The sequence below is a fragment of the Hyla sarda genome, chromosome 8 (assembly GCF_029499605.1).
Source record: "Hyla sarda isolate aHylSar1 chromosome 8, aHylSar1.hap1, whole genome shotgun sequence".
In the NCBI taxonomy this organism is placed as follows: Eukaryota; Metazoa; Chordata; class Amphibia; order Anura; family Hylidae; genus Hyla; species Hyla sarda.
In genome coordinates, this window is record NC_079196.1 from 201,194,968 (window position 1) to 201,216,382 (window position 21,415).

The 21,415-nt window shown below is 45.6% G+C and overlaps 1 long non-coding RNA gene across 2 annotated transcripts; it reads right to left on the reverse strand.

The window, feature by feature from the left end:
* Window positions 1-12,020: 12,020 nt before the first annotated feature.
* LOC130285108 (uncharacterized) lies at window positions 12,021-21,316 on the reverse strand. Of its 2 annotated transcripts, XR_008847252.1 has the most exons (4): window positions 21,105-21,316; window positions 19,553-19,679; window positions 14,684-15,002; window positions 12,021-13,973 (listed from the first exon to the last, which is right to left on the reverse strand). It is a non-coding gene; the product is annotated as an uncharacterized LOC130285108 (long non-coding RNA). The 2 variants fall into 2 exon arrangements; XR_008847251.1 differs by lacking the exon at window positions 21,105-21,316 and having other exon boundaries at window positions 19,553-21,092.
* Window positions 21,317-21,415: the final 99 nt, after the last annotated feature.

Genomic DNA, 21,415 nt, shown 5'->3' on the forward strand with positions numbered 1-21,415 from the left:
TAATGGTAGAAATGCCTCCTGGTTCGCCCCATGGCAGGCTCCCTATGGACAGTGCTAACAAGGCACGTTGGCACAGTGACACATCCAACATAAAATGAATCTCTCACTTTTCCTCGCACCTCTTTATGAAAGCCCTTCACACCCTGTTATCTCAGCACAGCAGAACAGTTTCTAGTAAACACGTTTTTATTTACCTCTCTGTTTGGAGACGTAAGATAGAACTGTTATAGGGTGTAGTCTAATTCGTGCCAACATTTATCATGTTCCTCATGCCCCGAGCTTCATCTGCCTTTATAACATCTGGGTAAAAACACACTATACACGTGTTCCTATTTTTTGCTGTCCAGTGTTACTCTTTACAGAATCCGAACTTATTTCTGAGACGTCATAAAAATATCGGGCCTTATTTACCAAAACTGTCTAACAGGAAGATCTGGTCTTGTTTTGCCTATAGCATCCAATCAAAGCTCAGGTTTTCTAAAGAAATTTAGGTAATAAATGTAGAGCTCTCGTTGGTTGCTATGAGCAACAAGGCCTGCTTTTTTTTCTTTAAGGGCTCATTTACACTATGGAAATTCAGCATGGCATCCCCTTTCTGAATTTCCACGGTGGATCTGCAATCTTCCTGCATGAGGCTATGTTCACACACTGGAATTTCTGAGCGGAATTTTGTGGGAATATTCCTCACGGAAATTCTTCTGCAGCAGAGTCCCATTTATTTTAATGAGATTCTGCTGCACTGTGCACACTGAGTCCCGATTAAGGTGTCTGCAGAAAGAACAGACATATCTATTCTTTCTGCGTATTCCACTTGGAAATGCATTGCCATCTGTGAGATAGAATATTTCCAATTGGTCCCAGTGCCCGGCAGGACATTCAAATGTGCAGAATGTCCACCTATTTATTTTTTTTTTTGTGGGCGGGCAATCCACGCATTTTCGGCCGTGTGGACATTGCCTGAAGCAGAAATGATCCAGATTTGATGCATATTTCTAGTTATCTGCTCTGGACATAAGCGATATCCCATTGACCAGGCAGGACAGTAAAATCTGTAGTGTATTTGGTTTATACTATCTATCAGTTCATACTACTTATACTATCATATTCAGGCACATCACATAGACACAGAATATATGTGATCATATTTCTGTAGGGATCTTCTAGGTAAACCATATGAATGCGTGGCCCTGCATAGAGGCCTATGTACTAATAAACATCTATGATGAGTAGAAGCATCTTTAGTGATGGAGATGGGTCATGATTAGACCTAGAGAATCAGGGACCTAGAGAATTCTTTGTCCAACACCGAGGAGACTATCTTGACATAGACAGAGAATGTCTCAAAGATTACAGAGTAAATGAAAATTGGGTGAAATATCAACAGGTAAGCACAAGAGCGAAATATAAAGATGTAAGCCAGGTTTTCAAAATTGACTTCAAGATGTAAAGAAAAGTTTCTGGGTACACCGAACAACCATGACATTAAAACCCACTGGCAGGTAAAAAAGTATTACATTAGCTAAAGACAATGGCGCCTATCAAGAGGGTGTGATATATTAGGCAGTAGAAGAATAGTCAATTTTTGGGAAGCAGGAAATAATGGCACGTGTAAGGATCTGGAGTGAAGGCTACACGTATGGTCCAATCTCACAGAAGAGCTACTCTGAAGCACATATTGATAAAAAAAAATTACTGCTGGCTGGGATAGAAACTTGTAACACACAGGGCTTTGGAACTTATGGAGACTCGTAGTCTTAGAACGGTCAGTGCCCATGCTGACGCTTATCTACTGCCATGGATCATTGGTAGAAGGTAGACTAGTCTGATGAATCATTTTTTATTTTACATCACTTACCTTTCGAAGAGATGGCACAAGAATACAAAATGGGAAAAAGTTATTATGACTTGTTCAGTGCTGTGATCCAGTCTCTCCTCCTCAGTTCAGCCATACCGGTGTTTTGGGCCTACTGGAAAGACAAATGTCCCACCATTTCACATTTATTACCGAGCTTCTCTCCTTCTCCTCCAGGTGAGTTGGGGAGGAGTGGCTGGATCACAGCATTGAGAAAGCTAGCTGTCTGGCAGTTACCACTATTAAGTACAGCTTACATGGTGCTGTGACACAGTCTTTTTTCCTCAGCTTACCCGAAGGAGAAGAGACTGTTAGGATTTTGGTACCACTGTTGTGAGGCTACCATATGACAAATGTAATGCACTGGCACCCTGCAAGGTAGAGAAGGCTGAGGAAGGTGCTGAACTCATCATGGAACCTCAATGGATTAGAGATTTTATACAAAAAAAAAAAAAAAAAAAACAGTGTTTTTTGTGAATCAAGAACCTATGCCTCACCAAATAGTATGACGTGCCTCACAATATTAAAAGCGCTTGTCTAGATGACTGGGTCAAAATGTTTTCAAAATGGAAAGTCATGCGGGGTGTTCCTTCTATGTAGTGGATAAGACCTACCAAAAGAGCTCCAAGGAAGAACAGCTGGTAAACCAGCAACAGGAACATGAGTTGCCAAGGTTTATTGTTATGTACAGACAGTGAAGGCTATCCCACCTGGTCCAATCCCACAGAAGAGCTGTTGTAGGGCAGATTGCTGAAAACGTTTCTTCTAAGTGTAGTAGATAAGTTTCAGAACACACAGGACATTGCAGCTTACTGTGTAGCCACAGGCTGGTCAGGGTACCCATGCTGACCCATGTACACTACTAAAAGCAACCACAAAAGTCACATAAGAATCAGAAGAGGACAATAGAACAATAGGAGTTTTTCTTTTACATCATGTGGACAGCCAGGTGCAGGTTAGAGATGGCACAAGGATGCTCTACTAGAAGAAGACAAGACGGCGGGGGCTGAGCAATGTTCTGCCGGGAAACCTTGGGCCCTGGCATTGATGTAGATGTTAATGTGACATGTACCACCTACCTAAACATTGCACACACAGTCCCGTCCCCCCCCACCCCCTTCATGGCAGCAGGATCCCCTAAAGCTAGTGGCCTCTTTCAGCAGGATAATGCCCCTGCCACACTGCAAACTTTGTCCTGGAATGGTTTGGGGGGAACATGACAAAGGGTTTAAGTTGTTAACTCCAAACTACCCAGATCCCATTCCAATTGCGCATTTGTGGGATGTGCTGGAAAAACAAGTTCGATCCATTTTTCCCCCCAAAGTGGTGATTGGCTGAATGGGTGCAGCCAATCACAGCTCTCAGAGGGAAATATGAATGAGTGATGTGATATGTTATATTCAAATCACTGGCCGGAGTATAGTGCAGAGATGCGGAGCGCAGGAGAAAGCCACTCCGCATCTCTGCAATAGACAGGACGATCCCAGCGGGTGTCAGGATGAGTGACATCTGCTGTGATCTGTCCCTTACTGCAGGTACTACTACTCCCAACATGGAGAACACTCTGCTTCATGCTGGGAGCTGTAGTACCTGCATTAATAGACAGATCGCAGCGAGTGCAACTTCTGTCACCTGTTGCAATCTGGCTATTAATGCAGGTACTACAGCTTCCAGCATGGAGCAGAGTGTGCTCCATGTTGGGAATAGTAGTACTTGCAGTTAACCCCTTAACGACAGTGGACGTAAATCTACGTCATGGTGCCGTGGTACTTAACGCACCATGACTCGGTACTTAACGCACCATGACTATCAGCAGCCAGGGACCCGCCGGTAATGGCGGACATCCGTAATGGCGCCGATGTCTGCCATTAACCCCTCAGATGCCGTGATCAATACAGATCACGGCATCTGCGGCAGTGTGGTACTTTAAATGGATGATCGGATCGCTCACAGCGCTGCCGCGGGGATCCGATCATCCAGCATGGCAGCCGGAGATCCCCTCACCTGGCTCCGGCCGTCTCCCAGGGTCTTCTGCTCTGAGATCGAGCAGATCAGAGCAGAAGATCACCGATAACACTGATCAGTGCTATGCCCTATGCATAGCACTGAACAGTATTAGCAATCAAATGATTGCTATAAATAGTCCCCTATGGGGACTATTACAGTGTAAAAAAAAGTTAAAAAATTTTAAATAAAAAAATGGGAAAAATCTCCAATAAAAAGGTAAAACATCAGTTTTTCCCATTTTACCCCCCAAAAAAGCTTTAAAAAAAATAAATACACATATTTACACACTGCATGCGTAAAAGTCTGAACTATTAAAATATATTGTTAATTATCCCATACAGTGAACGGCATAAACGTAAAAAAATTAAAAAAGAAGTCCAAAATTGCCACTCTTTTGTCACATTTGATTAAAAAAAAAATTGATAAAAAATGAATAAAAAGTACCGTATTTATCGGGGTATACCACGCACCGGCCTATAACACGCACCCTCATTTTACCAAGGATATTTGGGTAAAAAAAGTTTTTTACCCAAATATCCATGAAAAAATGAGGGTGCATGTGTGCGCGTGTATACCCCGATATACCCCCAGGAAAGGCAGGGGGAGAGAGGCCGTCGCTGCCCGCTTCTCTCCCCCTGCCTTTCCTGGGGTCTAGAGCGCTGCTGTCGGCCCTTTTCACCCCCTGGTTATCGGCGCCGCTGCCCGTTCTGTCCCCCTGACTATCGGTGCCGGCGCCGATAGCCAGGGGGAGAGAAGGGGCAGCGGCACCCATTGCCGGCGCCGCTGCCCCGTTGCCTTCCCCCATCCCCGGTGGCATAATTACCTGAGTCCGGTCCGCGCTGCTCCAGGCCTCCGTCGTTCGTCGCCAGCGTCGTTGCTATGCGCTGAACAGCGCGGCGCATGACGTCAGGGGGTGAAAAGGGCCGACAGCAGCGCTCTAGACCCCAGGAAAGGCAGGGGGAGAGAAGCGGGCAGCGACGGCCTCTCTCCCCCTGCCTTTCCTGGGGGTGTATCGGCTAAACATTTTAGCCTAAAAAGTGCGTGTTATACGCCGATAAATACGGTAAAGCCTAAGCAAATGTGGTACCGATAAAAACTAAAGGTAGTGGGGCGACAAATGAGCCCTCATACCGCCCCATTTACAGAAAAATTAGAAAGTTATAAAACATACTAATTTTGTTAAAATTGTTTGAGATTTTTTTTAAGCGGTACAATTATAGAAATGCATATAACATGGGTATCATTTTAATCGTATTGACCCACAGAATAAAGAAAACATGTCATTTTTACCGTTAAGTGTACAGCGTGAAAACCAAACTTTCAAAATTTGCTAAATTGTGTTTTTCTTTTCAATTTTCCTACATAAATAATATTTGTATGGTTGCGCCGTACATTTTATGGTAAAATAAGTGATGTCATTACAAAGTACAATTGGTGATGCAAAAAACAAGCCCTCATATGGGTCTGTGGATGGAAATATAAAAGAGTTATGATTTTTAGAAGGCTAGGAGGAAAAAACAAAAATGCTCAAATAAAATTGGTCGGGTCCTTAAGGCCAAAATGGGCCTGGTCCTTAAGGGGTTAAGGACAGATCACAGCGGGTGTCACTCCTGACCACCGCTGTGATCCTACTGTATAATGTTTAGATGCGGCCGGCTGCTCTTCTATGGTCCCCTGCACTGACGTATATATCCACATATTCATATTTCCCACAGAGTTGTGATTGGCTGAAACCATCTGCCAATCACAGCTCTCTGCGGGAAATATGAATAGGTGTATATATACGGCAGTGCAGGGGACCATAGAAGAGCGGCCGGCCGCATCTATACATTATACAGGAGGATTGCAACGGACCTGGGGCGATCTGTCAATTAGTACAGGTACTACTACTCCCATCATGGAACAATGTGTTCCATGCTGGGAGTAGTAATGCTACTTAAAAAAAAAATTTTAAAAAAAGTGAAAAACACACCCACACACTACATTTTTATTATTGTTGGCTACATTTTTATTGCCCTGCCCACCCATATAAATTGATCCCTGTTTAAAATTTAATAAAAATAAAAACCTAATGTGGGGGAACTACAACCTAATGTGGGGGAAATTATACTGCTAACCTAATGTGGGGGAACTATACTGCCTACCTAACGTGGGGGGAACTATACTGCCAACCTAATGTGGGGGGAACTACAACCTAATGTGGGGGAACTATACTGCCAACCTAATGTGGGGGAACTATACTGCCAACCTAATGTGGGGGAACTATGCTGACAACCTAATGTGGGGAGACTATGCTGACAACCTAATGTGGGGGGGGGGGGGACACGACAATACTGCCAGCCTAATGTGGGGGAACTATGCTGACAACCTAATGTGGGGAACTATGCTGACAACCTAATGTGGGGGGAACTATGCTGACAACCTAGTGTGGTGGAACTGTGCTGACAACCTAATGTGGGGGGGAACTATGCTGCCAACCTAATGTGGGGGGAACTATACTGCCAACCTAATGTGGGGGAAACTATACTGCCAACCTAATGTGGGGGAAACTATACTGCCAACCTAATGTGGGGGAACTATACTGCCAACCTAATGTGGGTGGAACTCTACTGCTAACCTAATGTGGGGGAACTATACTGCCAACCTAATGTGGGGGAACTATGCTGACAACCTCATGTGGGGGAACTATACTGCCAACCTAATGTGGGAGAACTATACTGCCAACCTAATGTGGGGGAACTATACTGACAACCTAGTGTGGGGGAACAATGGTAAGGTACCGTATGGCGGTAGAGGGGAAGTCTTATATGGCGAGTAATTCCCAAACTCTATATTTTAACTGTAAAAGTTGGGGTCGTCATATATATGCCCAGTAGTCTTATATGCCAGAAAATACGGTAGTTATTATATAATTATTATTGAGCTTGCTTTATAGCTGTGCAGTAAATGTACGGCACTATGCACATAGTAACACACTGCAGCGTGCATACATTTAAGGAGGTAAGCCAAAACCAGGAGTGGATGCAAAACACAGAAAAGTCACAATCTTTCTATTATGTTTTTTTTTTATGTAGGTTCCACTTCTGATTTTGTCTTACAAATACCTATACAAAATACTGATCCAAATACTGCCACGTTTAACAAACCTATGCCAGCAAACAGGTTGTGATCCAGGTAATGTCTGGAGCCGCCCTGCACGTGTATAAGGCTATGTTCTCACATAGTATTATGGTCAGTATTTGTTCCTCATTTTGGTCAGTATTTGTAGCCAAAATCAGGAGTGGTGAGTCCAAAACAAAGAACAAGTGTTTCCATTATAGTTTTTATAGTTTTTCTCTGTATTGGATCCATTCCAGATTTTAGTTAAATAATACTGTACAAAATGCCATATAAGAACACAGGACCTGGAGACGGCAAGGTATTCCGTTAATTGTTTTAGAGGATAAATTTCAGCGGTGGAGCGCTCCGTGACAGAAATTCAATAGTTTGCACTCTGCAGCGGAGTCCCATGCATCAGAATTTCTAAGTGAAATTTCAAAGCAGAATTTTGCACTGTCAGACACAAAAACTTTTTATATGTTGCACATCTTGGCAAAACATTAACTTTTCCAATAAACTTCATACATTTTTTTTCCTTTTTATAGAAATCATGGCTTATAACATCATGGCTTTGTCCAAGCAGAAGCAAAGGCATGGACAACGTCCAGTAAGTGAGGGTGGGCTTGCACTCCTCTGTGTTCTCTCCTGTCTGATAGTACTCCTCTGTGCTCTCTCCTGTCTGATAGCACTCCTCTGTGTTCTCTCCTGTCTGATAGGACTCCTCTGTGCTCTCGCCTATCAGACATGAAAGAGCAGAGAGGAGTACTATCAGACAGGAGTGAGCACAGAGGAGTCCTATCAGACAGGAGAGAGCACAGAAGAGTACTATCAGACAGGAGAGAGAACAGAGGATTCCTATCAGACAGGTGAGAGCACAGAGGAGTGCTATCAGACAGGAGAGAGCACAGAGGAGTACTATCAGACAGGAGTGAGCACAGAGGAGTCCTATCAGACAGGAGAGAGCACAGAAGAGTACTATCAGACAGGAGAGAGAACAGAGGAGTCCTGTCAGACAGGAGAGAGCACAGAGGAGTGCTATCAGACAGGAGAGAGCACAGAGGAGTGCTATCAGACAGGAGAGAGAACAGAGGAGTCCTATCAGACAGGAGAGAGCACAGAGGAGTACTATCAGACAGGAGAGAGAACAGAGGAGTCCAATCAGACAGGACAGAGCACAGAGGAGTACTTTCAGATAGGAGAGAGCACAGAGGAGTACTATCAGACAGGAGAGAGCACAGAGGAGTACTTTCAGATAGGAGAGAGCACAGAGGAGTACTATCAGACAGGAGAGAGCACAGAGGAGTACTATCAGACAGGAGAGAGAACAGAGGAGTCCTATCAGACAGGAGAGAGAACAGAGGAGTCCTATCAGACAGGAGAGAGCACAGAGGAGTCCTATCAGACAGGAGAGAGCACAGAGGAGTACTATCAGACAGGAGAGAGAACAGAGGAGTCCAATCAGACAGGACAGAGCACAGAGGAGTACTTTCAGATAGGAGAGAGCACAGAGGAGTACTATCAGACAGGAGAGAGCACAGAGGAGTACTTTCAGATAGGAGAGAGCACAGAGGAGTACTATCAGACAGGAGAGAGCACAGAGGAGTACTATCAGACAGGAGAGAGAACAGAGGAGTCCTATCAGACAGGAGAGAGCACAGAGGAGTCCTATCAGACAGGAGAGAGCACAGAGAAGTACTATCAGACAGGAGAGAACACAGAGGAGTACTATCAGACAGGAGAGAGAACAGAGGAGTCCTATCAGACAGGAGAGAGCACAGAGGAGTACTTTCAGATAGGAGAGAGCAGAGAGGAGTACTATCATACAGGAGAGAGCACAGAGGAGTACTTTCAGATAGGAGAGAGCACAGAGGAGTACTATCAGACAGGAGAGAGCACAGAGGAGTCCTATCAGACAGGAGAGAGCACAGAGGAGTCCTATCAGACAGGAGAGAGCACAGAGGAGTGCTATCAGACAGGAGAGTGAACAGAGGAGTCCTATCAGACAGGAGAGAGCACAGAGGAGTACTATCAGACAGGAGAGAGAACAGAGGAGTCCTATCAGACAGGAGAGAGCACAGAGGAGTGCTATCAGACAGGAGAGAGCACAGAGGAGTCCTATCCGACAGGAGAGAGCACAGAGAAGTACTATCAGACAGGAGAGAGCACAGAGGAGTACTTTCAGATAGGAGAGAGCACAGAGGAGTACTATCAGACAGGAGAGAGCACAGAGGAGTACTTTCAGATAGGAGAGAGCACAGAGGAGTACTATCAGACAGAAGAGTATGAGTGGTAGCGGTGAAAAAGGAATCCGATCCTGGCGCTCACCCGTGCGGCAGCTGAGGAAATTATGTCAGGAGCCGTAATGAGGTAAAAGATGCACTTTATTTTGAATAAAGCAGGGACTACGCGTTGTGAGGGGACACGCTCCCCTCTTCCTCAGGTCCAATCGACGATTGGATCTGAGGAAGAGGGGAGCGTGTCCCCTCGCAATGCATAGTCCCTTCTTTATTCTAAATAAAGTGCATCTTTTACCTCATTACAGCTCCTGACATAATTTCCTCAGCTGCCGCACGGGTGAGCGCCAGGATCGGATTCCTTTTTCACCGCTACCACTCATACTCTCAGACCGTCCGGCCGGACGGGTGGATCCGGGCAGCACACCGTGGATTTCCACTTACCCACACCAGTTGGGCTCCTTCAAGCTGCAACAGGTGTTATGCTCTCAGCATAACACCACCAGGTGAGAGCATTCCTTACGCTTCCTCACCTGTCACTTGTAATAAGGATAACGGCACATAGATAGGCGCATTGTCCCTTTTTTGTCTTTCATACTTCTCTGCATCAGACAGAAGAGAGCACAGAGGAGTCCTATCAGACAGGAGAGAGCGCAGAGGAGTACTATCAGACAGGAGAGAGCACAGAGGAGTACTTTCAGATAGGAGAGAGCACAGAGGAGTGATATCAGACAGGAGAGAGCACAGAGAAGTACTATCAGACAGGAGAGAGCACAGAGGAGTCCTATCAGACAGGAGAGAGCACAGAGGAGTACTATCAGACAGGAGAGAGCACAGAGGAGTACTATCAAGACAGAGCACAGAGGAGTGCTATCAGACAGGAGAGAGCACAGAGGAGTACTATCAGATAGGAGAGAGCACAGAGGAGTCCTATCAGACAAGAGAGAGCACAGAGGAGTCCTATCAGATAGGAGAGAACACAGAGGTGTGCTAGCCCACCCTGACTTCCTGGACTTTGTCCATGCTTGTGCTTCAGCTTGGACAAGGCCATGATTTTATAAGCCATGATTTCTATAAATAAGAAATAACATTTTCTTATGACCTATATCAGAAAGTTAAAGGGGTACTCCGGTGGAAACATTTTTTTTTTTATATCTACTGGCTCCAGAAAGTTAAACTATTTGAATTCACATTGGCCAACATTTATTATTGTCTTTAGACAGTTTTTTTTGTGTGTGTGCATATGTGTGTGTGTCTGTCTGTGTGTTTCATGGGAACTAATGTGGGGAACATACAACCTTCCTAATGTGGGGAAAACACTATCTTCCTAATGTGGGGAACATGCTACCTTCCTAATGTGGGGAACATACAACCTTCCTAATGTGGGGAAAACACTATCTTCCTAATGTGGGGAACATGCTACCTTCCTAATGTGGGGAAACCGCTACCTTCCTAATGTGGGGAACATGCTACCTTCCTAATGTGGGGAAACCACTACCTTACTAATGTGGGGAACATGCTACCTTCCTAATGTGGGGAAACCGCTACCTTCCTAATGTGGGGAAACCGCTACCTTCCTAATGTGGGGAAACCGCTACCTTCCTAATGTGGGGAACATGCTACCTTCCTAATGTGGGGAACATGCTACCTTCCTTATGTGGGGAAACTGCTACCTTCCTAATATGGGGAAACTGCTGCCTACCTAATGCACCCCCCCACACACACAGGGGGTAGGGGGAATGGGGCGGGGGGTTGCTGGTGGATGATGGGGGTGCTACTGCTGGTGGGGGGTGTTGCTGGTGGATGATGAGGGACGCAGGGTGGGGGCATTATATGTGAGGGGCAAATGATGGGGGCATTATATGTGAGGGGCACATGATGGAGGTATTAAATGTGAGAGGCGCATGATGGAGGCATTATAAGTGAGGGGCGTATGATGGGGGCATTATATGTGAGGAGTGCATGATGGGGGCATTATATGTGAGGGGCGTATGATGGGGGCATTATATGTGAGGAGTGCATGATGGGGGCATTATATGTGAGGGGTGCATGATGGGGGCATTATATGTGAGGGGTGCATGATGGGGGCATTATATGTGAGGGGCGCATGATGGGGGCATTATATGTGAGGGGTGCATGATGGGGGCATTATATGTGAGGGGTGCATGATGGGGGCATTATATGTGAGGGGCGTATGATGGGGGCATTATATGTGAGGGGTGCATGATGGGGGCAATATATGTGAGGGGCGCATGATGGGGGCATTATATGTGAGGGGCGTATGATGGGGGCATTATATGTGGGGGCGCATGATGGGGGCATTATATGTGAGGGGCGCATGCAGCCCAGCCTCACCCAGCCACTACCTCCAGTGGTCCCCAGATAATTTGAGTTTGGGACCCCTGTCTTAATGGTATTCCTAAAATGTAAAATGATCCCCAATTCAGAGGATACGAATAACTAATTGATGGGGGAGTGTTGTTGTGTATGTGCATTGTGTTGTGTACAGTAGTGGGAGCTCCACTGGCCAGCGTTTGGACATTTAGTTCCAAACGCTGTGTGCGTGCTGCGGGGGTCGGTACTAAATTTTCCAAACACTGGCCAGTAGAATAACCCTTTAAAGGAGGAGGCTGGGTGTGGTTAGGGGCATGTTTGAGGGTGTGGTTAGGGGCGGAGTCAGGCTGTGGGCTCTAGCCCCCGGTCTATTGGAGACCTAGCAACGCCTCTGCCTAAAACTAAGGAGAAACTAAGGAGAAAGTGAGCAGTACAGGATTACAGCGAAAGGTGACACAAAGAGATACATAAGACACCCGTAACATTATCTAGAGTTCATCTTTCTCCTCCCTGTAGAATAGCCTCTGAAAAGGTCACAGAGAATACCTGGTAACGTTTTCAATTCATGTGAATGGTACAGCTTCTGTCCATTGTTGCCTAAGTCCACGGGGCTTATTATAGAGCATATCACTAACTGCTGTTAAATAGAGCTCAGGTAAGATGGCTCTGCCATCAAACTGTGGACATCCAACTGTTGCGAAACTACAACTCCCAGCAAGTCTGGAAACCTAGGATATACAGTAAATCCTAAGGAAAATCTCCTGTGTTCTACTTGATGGTCATCACAGAAATGACAGTGTCACATATTACAGTATAGACTTATTTATTCAGACTACACATTAGTCCCATCTCCACGTGAGGTACAGGAGGAGAGAGCAGCAGTGCGATGCCTCAGGCCTCTATACCATTTTTACATGTTATGCATTTAGCAGTCAATAAATTATTAAGCAACGCTTTAGAAAATAAATTGCTGCATTTATTTTCAGATGTCACGGCTGGACGAGATCTACATCCATCCACAAATACTATCCCATGGAAGAGAAGAACAATTGATGGTGGAGATGTAGTAACAATAATAACCTATATTCCATGCATTATTCCATGTATAGAGCCTACTTTCCTCATCGGCCAGAGGAATAATAAAATTATGTTTAATGAAGCCTCTGTCGCAGTACAATCCATCCTTAGAGGAAGGGCAGAGGTGCCTTTGTAGTAAGGGACTCTATGTAAAGCTCTGTGCCATTTTTAGCTGAGACTATAGCTTTGCAGACTGGATCACATTACGGCAATTGTCAGAGGATCCCTTACTGTCTAATGCTGCAGGAAAAGCCATTGATAAAACAGTGGCTGTGTATCCTACAAGCAGCTCTAGGCTTCAGACAACCCCCTCACCGGCCATTGGTTTTCCTTCCCCACCCCCTCTCATTCTCCTGTCTCTTCCATCAGATCCATGGCTATCACTATTCTCCAGCACTCTGTGATACTATACTATGGTGCTGCATTCACTTCTCATTCTGTAGCATTCGGCTTCCCTAATCTTGGGTACAGCGTTTCATCATTTCCTGCTACATTAGACATAATCCTGTATTTTCTGTCTGCCATGTTGGGTCACAGCCTTATGCACAAATCCTACAATCTAGTATTACTCAGTATTATCTTGATAAATCATCAGATTCCTCACGATTGTCTATATCTGAGCACCTGTCCTTACATTTATGACTGCTCATCCAGTTTACCAATAGAATGGCAGCTATTTATAGTGGCCATAGATTTTCTAACAATCATGCAATCCTATACATATTCTGTATCACATCATACATCACATTGTATTAGACATGCAGAGATATTTTGCTATTATGAGAATGATCTTTCCATAGAAAATACAATGAGTCAACTGCATATCATGGGATATCCTCACAGGAGCTCGGGATAGCATTCTTGCCTTGCAGCATCTACATGGAGTTCTTAGGTTCTCCCTGTGTTTGGGTTTTCTCCCACACTCTGACAACATACAAGTTCAGATTGTTAGCCCCAATGGGGACTGGGACCGACGGGAATGATGTAAATCTCAGTACAGTTTTGCTGAATATAAAAGTATTAAATATTAATACTATAGAACAGTTTTCCATCAGCCCAAACCAAGCGGGTCACTAGACAGTTCTATGGACTGAATGGTAGAATTGGAGGGACCAAGGAAAGAGACTGTGGAGACCAGAGGCTTAATAGTTAATACTTAATAGATAGTGGTTACAGCTTGGGCGAGTAGGAGAAACGCCTGCCTCCAGTGTATAGAATGCCTGCCTGTTGTCGTCAGTACCGTTCCCAATTTTTTTGTTACTTTTTTCTATAACATTTTATGTTAACAATATTTTTAAAGAATCTTGGTGATTTTTTCATTTTACTATCTATATTGTAAAATACTCGTACGGTCTTGCAGTCTCCATAGTCTCCATTGTTACGCCGAGCGCTCCGGGTCCCTGCTCCTCCCCGGAGCGCTCACGGCGTCTCTCTCCCTGCAGCGCCCCGGTCAGACCCGCTGACCGGGAGCGCTGCACTGACATTGCCGGCGGGGATGCGATTCGCATAGCGGGACGCGCCCGCTCGCGAATCGCATCCCAAGTCACTTACCCGTCCCGGTCCCCGGCTGTCATGTGCTGGCGAGCGCGGCTCCGCTCTCTAGGGCGCGCGCGCGCCAGCTCTCTGAGACTTAAAGGGCCAGTGCACCAATGATTGGTGCCTGGCCCAATTAGCTTAATTAGCTTCCACCTGCTCCCTGGCTATATCACATCACTTCCCCTGCACTCCCTTGCCGGATCTTGTTGCCTTGTGCCAGTGAAAGCGTTTAGTGTTGTCCAAGCCTGTGTTACCTGATCTCCTGCTATCCATATTGACTACGAACCTTGCCGCCTGCCCAGACCTTCTGCTACGTCTGACCTTGCCTCTGCCTAGTCCTTCTGTCCCACGCCTTCTCAGCAGTCAGCGAGGTTGAGCCGTTGCTAGTGGATACGACCTGGTTGCTACCGCCGCAGCAAGACCATCCCGCTTTGCGGCGGGCTCTGGTGAACACCAGTAGCCACTTAGAACCGGTCCACCGGCACGGTCCACGCCAATCCCTCGCTGACAAAGTGGATCCACAACCTGTAAGCCGAATCGTGACATCCATTCTAGCAACTAGGCCTAAAACTAAGCTGCCACTTCCTGTTCTGTACAGTTCATTTCCCAGCAGTCTCTTCCTTATCATTAAAGACAGGAGTACAGTAACAGGTAACAACAGTAGAGAGATAACACTGGATCCACCACCATTCACTGCCTCACACTCTCTAGAATGACATCTGTCAGGTCACAGAGACTGTTCAGTAAGATTTCCAATGCATGTGATTAGGCAGGTCCTGTTTATTGTTGCCTATGTCCATAAGTCCTGATGCAAGGCATTTCTCTAAATGCTGTTAAAAACAGCTCAGGAAAGATGGCAGCCCCTATAATAATAATAAATAAATAAATAAATAAAAAGACAATCAGAAAATAGCAACTGATTAAAAAAACAAAACAATGTTTTACCATCTGTCTCTTCTTAGCCAATACAGAGGAAACTTTTATGTGGGTATGTCCCTGCTATACGTCAGCATTCCTTCAAAAAAATGGATGCTTACTTAGGCTAGGTTTCCACTTGTTTTGTTTTTTTTCTGGCAGTTTTTGGAATACTGCCACTGCAGTTTTTGAGCCAAAGCCAGAAATGTATTCGAAAGGAATAGGACATATAAAGGAAGGACTTATACTTCTCCTTCCTTATGGATCCACTTCTGAATTTGGCTCAAAAACTGCAGTGGCAGTATTCCAAAAACTGACAGAAAAAAACCAAGTGGAAACCTAGCCTAAGGCTGGATTCATACTGAGGAACCTTTAATGCCAACTAAATTGGATCACGCAGACATTGCCATCACCACAGACAGCAATGTATGCTGCACGGATTCCACCAAAAGAATGAGCAAGATCATTCTTTCAACATCGTAATTTCAGCAACGTAAGCTCCATACATATCCTTTGGATAGGGGATGAGATGTCTAAGTACCGGAGAACCCCTTTAAAGGACATCTGCAGCGGAAAACACTTATCAGGAGAGGGGATAAGTGTTTGATCACGGGGATCCGAACGCTAGGACCCCCCACAATCTCCTGCATGGAGCCATGGCTCTGCCGCGGCTCTCCCGTGCAGGAGGCGTGTTGGCCGCAGCATGACGTTGTGGCCAACACGCCTCCTCCATGTATTTTTATGTGAGAGGCAGGGAGGCAGCGTTCTTGCCTCCTCGCCTCTCCCATAGAACTGTGTGGGGAGGGGGCATAACCGTCGACCTCTCAGGTCGACGCTACGCGCAATAGTGCTCACACTGGGGCCCCATTTAGGAGATCGCGGGGGGGCCGAGCGGTCGGACCCCCCGCGACCAAACGCTTATAAGTGTTTACCGCTGTAGTTGTCCTTTAACGTGGTCAATGGCTGACTATGTTCTGACCTTTGAAGTGAATGGACCCACTGCTGTGCACCAGAATATATGTTGGCATCTTTTTTTGACAGGATACCAATGTACAGCTGGAATGTACAGCATTAACGCTGTGTGAACCCAGCCTTAGAATCCTTATGGTTCAATTTTACAGATATGTAAGCACTGCCCTAGGTTCCCCCCTGTTAACTATCAGCAGCAGTTGCACCTCACAGGCCAGTTAGATAGTGGTGCCCTAGGTGGGTGCTTACTCATCATTCCAGCCCTGAGGACCTTTGTGTGTCCGTTATTTTGGGGGAGAAAAACACCAGACTTGCAGTACTCCTGTCTTGTGCTGCTATCTGGTACCTGTTTGGCACCATATTCTCCCCTAGAAGGCATGTGTACACAGTATGAGCCCATCGATTTCTATTGCCACCCTTTAAAAAGTGAACAATATAAATTCATATTACAGCCCTGTTAAGTGGTAAGGCACATACATGCAGGTTGTTTTCTTTTTTTGTGTGTGTTTTATAAGGGAAACAGTTATTATTATTATTACTGTATTATTATTAATCATAAACTTGTACGATAGGACACTTATTATTTCCAAAGGGAAATTCCCAGCCTTTTACTACATTACACAATAAGTAAGGCAGCATTTGATGTCTCTGTGATAGTTTTGGAACCATAGATTTGTAGATTTTAAGTACAAATTCCTATTATTATTCCAACTACTGTTACAACCTTAGTCAAATGTCTTCAAAGACAATGCATTTTGCAAATACTGGCCTTTATTGAATATAACGCATAAAATGATTCCTTTCCTGTTTTACAGAACGTAGTAGATGGAACGCGAATATCATCATAGTCATTAAAAGGGGTTGTCCCATCAGGATAACCTCCTTCCATGGACAACATAGAGAGAGGTCCTGCCAACTGGGACAACCCAAGAGACCCCTCCTGCTGAGTGAAGCTGCAAAGCATAACTATCTCTATAAGGGGACTCAGTGTGACCCTCTATTATATAGTCACCCAATATTTTTAAGCATTAAAGAACTCCAAAGAGCGACCCTGTATCTCAATGGAAAGTGCCCAGTATGTAAATGTGTCAACGTGACTCACTAAGAGTAAGTTCACATCACCGCAGAGCTCCATCCCATTCAGGGTCTATTTGGTGCCAAAGGAGCTGAACGGACCCTTTGGGTATCCGTTATTTTCGGGGAGTTGCACGGAGAAAAATACCAGACTTGCAGTACTCCTGTCTTTTCACAATGGAGTTCCCTTTAGTTCATGTGAACGAGCCCTTTCATTTTTCAGCACATTTCTAGATGGGTAACTTTGGTGGGTTCTCCAAACTCATGTAATGAACAGAAATCATTTTAATGTTTCTTGTCCTGTATCTCGGCAGTCCATGTGAAGGACTGCTGTGACTACAGCTATTGTGTGCATTACCTCTATAGACTGCAGGGTCGCTGGTGCAGGAAATCACTGACAGCCAGGGAAAGCAAGGTATTTTTGCTATTAGAGTACACAGCACTAGTTATGCAAACGTAGTGGAAAAGTCTTAAGTAAAGAAGCATAAATGGTTGTATAATGACAAGTAATGCTACTTGTTATATACACTGCTCAGAAAAATAAAGGGAACACTTAAACAACACAATGTAACTCCAAGTCAATGACACTTCTGTAAAATCCCACTGTCCACTCAGGAAGAACACTGATTGACAATTTCACATGCTGTTGTGCAAATGGAACAGACAACAGGTGGACATTATAGGCCATTAGCAAGACACCTCCAATAAAGGAGTGGTTCTGCAAGTGGTGTCCACAGACCACTTCTCAGTTCCTATGCTTCCTGGCTGATGTTTTGGTCACTTTTGAATGCTGGCGGTGTTTTCACTCTAGTGGTAGCATGAGGCTCAGGTAGTACAGCTCCTCCAGGATGGCACATCATTGCCAGCTGTGGCAAGAAGGTTTGCGGTGTCTGTCAGTGCAGTGTCCAGAGCATGGAGACGTTACTAGGAGACAGGCCAGTACATCAGGAGACGTGAAGGAGGCCGTAGGAGGGCAACAACCCAGCAACAGGACTGCTACCTCTGCCTTTGTGCAAGGAGGAGCACTGCCAGAGCCCTGCAAAATGACCTCCAGCGGGCCACAAATGTGCATGTGTCCACTCAAACAGTCAGAAACCGACTCCATGAGGGTGGTATGAGGGCCAGACGTCCACAGGTGGGAGTTGGGCTTACAGCCCAACACCGTGCAGGATGTTTGGCATTTGCCAGAGAACACAAATTCGCCACTGGCGCCCTGTGCTCTTCACAGATGAAAGCAGGTTCACACTGAGCACGTGACAGTCTGGAGACGCCGTGGAGAACATTCTGCTGCCTGCAACATCCTCCAGCATTACCGGTTTGGCGGTGGGTCAGTAATGGTGTGGGCTGGCATTTCTTTGGTGGGCCGCACAGCCCTCCATGTGCTTGCCAGAGGTACCCTGACTGCCATTAGGTACCGAGATGAGATCCTTGGACCCCTTGTGTGACCATATGCTGGTGCGTTTGGCCCAGGGTTCCTCCTAATACAAGACAATGTTAGAACTCATGTGGCTGGAGTGTGTCAGCAGTTCCTGCAAGAGGAAGACATTGATGCTATGGACTGGCCCGCCTGTTCCCCAGATCTGAATCCGATTGAGCACATCTGGGACATCATGTCTCCCTCCACCAACGCCACATTGAACCACATACTTTCCAGGAGTTGGTGGATGCTTTAGTCCAGGTCTGGGAGGACATCCCTCAGGAGACCATCCACCACCTCATCAGGAGCATGCCCAGGCATTGTAGGGAGGTCATACGGGCACGTGGAGGCCACACATACTACTGAGCCTCATTGTGACTTGTTTTAAGGACATTACATCAAAGTTGGATCAGCCTGTAGTTTGGTTTTCCACTTTGATTTTGAGTGTGACTCCATATCCAGACCTCCATGGGTTGATAAATTTGATAATTTTGTGTGATTTTGTTGTCAGCAAATTCAACTATGTAAAGATGAAAGTATTTCATACGATTAGTTCATTCATTCAGATCTAGGATGTGTTATCTTAGTGTTCCCTTTTTTTTTTTGGAGCAGTGTACTATGAGCTTCAATCCTTCTGTCTGCAAGATCTAAGTCATCCACAACTACAACTCCCAGCATGCCTGGACAGCCAACGCATACTAGGAGTTGTAGTTTTGCAACAGATGAAGAGCAGCAGGTTGGACACCACGAGTCTAAGCCAACTACAGCAATACATGCTGCTATTTACTGAACATCTGGGATGCTTCAGCATTTTATGGGCTACAGCTTCAATATGTCTAATATCGGCCACCTAATGTTATGGCCCCCTGGTGATCCCTTATTGGCAGAAATGTTAGGACAGATGAGTATTGTTTTATTCCTTTGTACCTTAATATGTACCACCTGAATAACTGAGTTGCACGCATAAATAACATTTCTTAAAGTTGATTTTTTATTTTTTTTGGCCTTGTTGGTTTGATTATGTAAAATAAAACTTACCATATTTTGCTGTCTTTAGAAATAGGTGTTATTCCAGTGGTTATCTGGTTGCTGCGAGTTTTCAGCATGGCTAAGACCTCTCGGAAATGCGCTGTGTCATAGTTGGCAATGCGTTTAAGTGCAAAATCTGCAGAAAGAATAGATACATCTATTCTTTATACAGATGCTGAAATCAATGGGACTCTGCTGCAGCAGAATATCTGTGTGGAATATTCCGGTGTGTGAACATACCCTAAGGCTTAAAGGGGTACTCCGGCGCTTAGACATCTTATCCCCTAATTAAAGGATAGGGGATAAGATGCCTGATCGTGGGGGTCCCGCCGCTGGGGACCCCCGTGATCTTGCACGCAGCACCCCAGTTAAAATCAGTCCCCAGAGCATGTTCGCTCTGGGTCTGATTACCGGCGACCACGAGGCTGCCGCGTGTGACGTCACGCCTCCGCCCCCGTGTGACGTCACGCTCCGCCCCTCAATGCAAGCCTATGGGAGGGGGCGTGACAGCTGGATAGGGGATAAGATAGCTAAGCGCCGGAGTACCCCTTTAACTAAACATAGGCCCTGATTTACTATTGTTTTCCTGACTCATTTTTGCTGGATTGTGCACCACCCAACTTCCACATCAAAATCACTAGAAAATCCCCAAAAAAAGAGGATGGCTTCATGATTTTAGACCAACACAATTTATTAACTAATAAATCCACCCAATATGGCTGGAAATTCTCATGGATTGATTTCAGGAACATGTGTCCCCACCCTTGTCCCTTTCATCTGTACGGGAGTCCTCAGGACTGGAATGATAAGTAGGAACCCACCTAGGGCACCACTTACTAACTGGACTGTGAGGTGCAACTGCTGCCGATAGTGAACAGAGGGGAACCTAGGGCAATAGCCCCAGAACCTGGACAAGCGGCCACCGCCTTGAACTGTAAGCGCATCCTTGGGAGCTTTTACCGACCCATCGGCTCCTTGTAGAGGAAGGGCCTGACGTTGGGCATAGGAATGATAAGAAAATGTCTTTATCTTTTCATTCTGGTGAGACGCCACTACCTATTCGTGGAAGGAAACCTGCCTAATGGGGAGCCTATGTACCTAATGGGGGAACTACTTACCAATTCTTACTGTCCAAGGCACCAAGGGGGGGAATTATTACTGTTTGGGGCACTATGAGTGGGGAAATGGTAAGGAGGGTCCCGGAAATATAGTAGCCTAAGGGCTCATTCACACTGCAGTCATTCCGTCGACAATTCCACTTGCAGCAGACTCCCATTGTTTTCGATGTGTTTCTGCAGCTCTGTGCACACTGTGGAACCACCGCAGCAGAATTCTGCATGCTAAATGGTCTATAAGACATAAGTCTGTCAGGACATGCTGGGAGTTGTAGTTCTACAACAGCTAGAGCGCTATGACACCACCTGCCATCTTGTCACCGACTCCTTTTTCCTCCTCGCTCTATCTAACCTAAAAACAGGATATACCTGTCACTTTTTACGATCTTATCTATACTGTGTGTAGTCAATGGAATGGAAAGAAAAAAGAGAAGAAAAAACCGCACCCCCTCGTGCACACACCCGTCCCTGACAGAACCGGCTCGGCCCCGCACCATGACAGGATCCAAGGGAACGCTCCCTGACTGACGCACCTGTCCTTGCGCTACACCCAGCTCGGAGCGTACCAACTGCGCCCGACCATAAGGAAAACATGAAAAAAAATATTAAAATTAAACCAACACCACACTATAAAATAACTTACACAACAAGTCGCATTTTTTATAATTATATTATATAAATATATTGACTCGAGCACGGTACAACCCTTCCCATCTTCGCTGTGGTGAAATGGTTCAGCCCAGCAGCGGGCAGGATC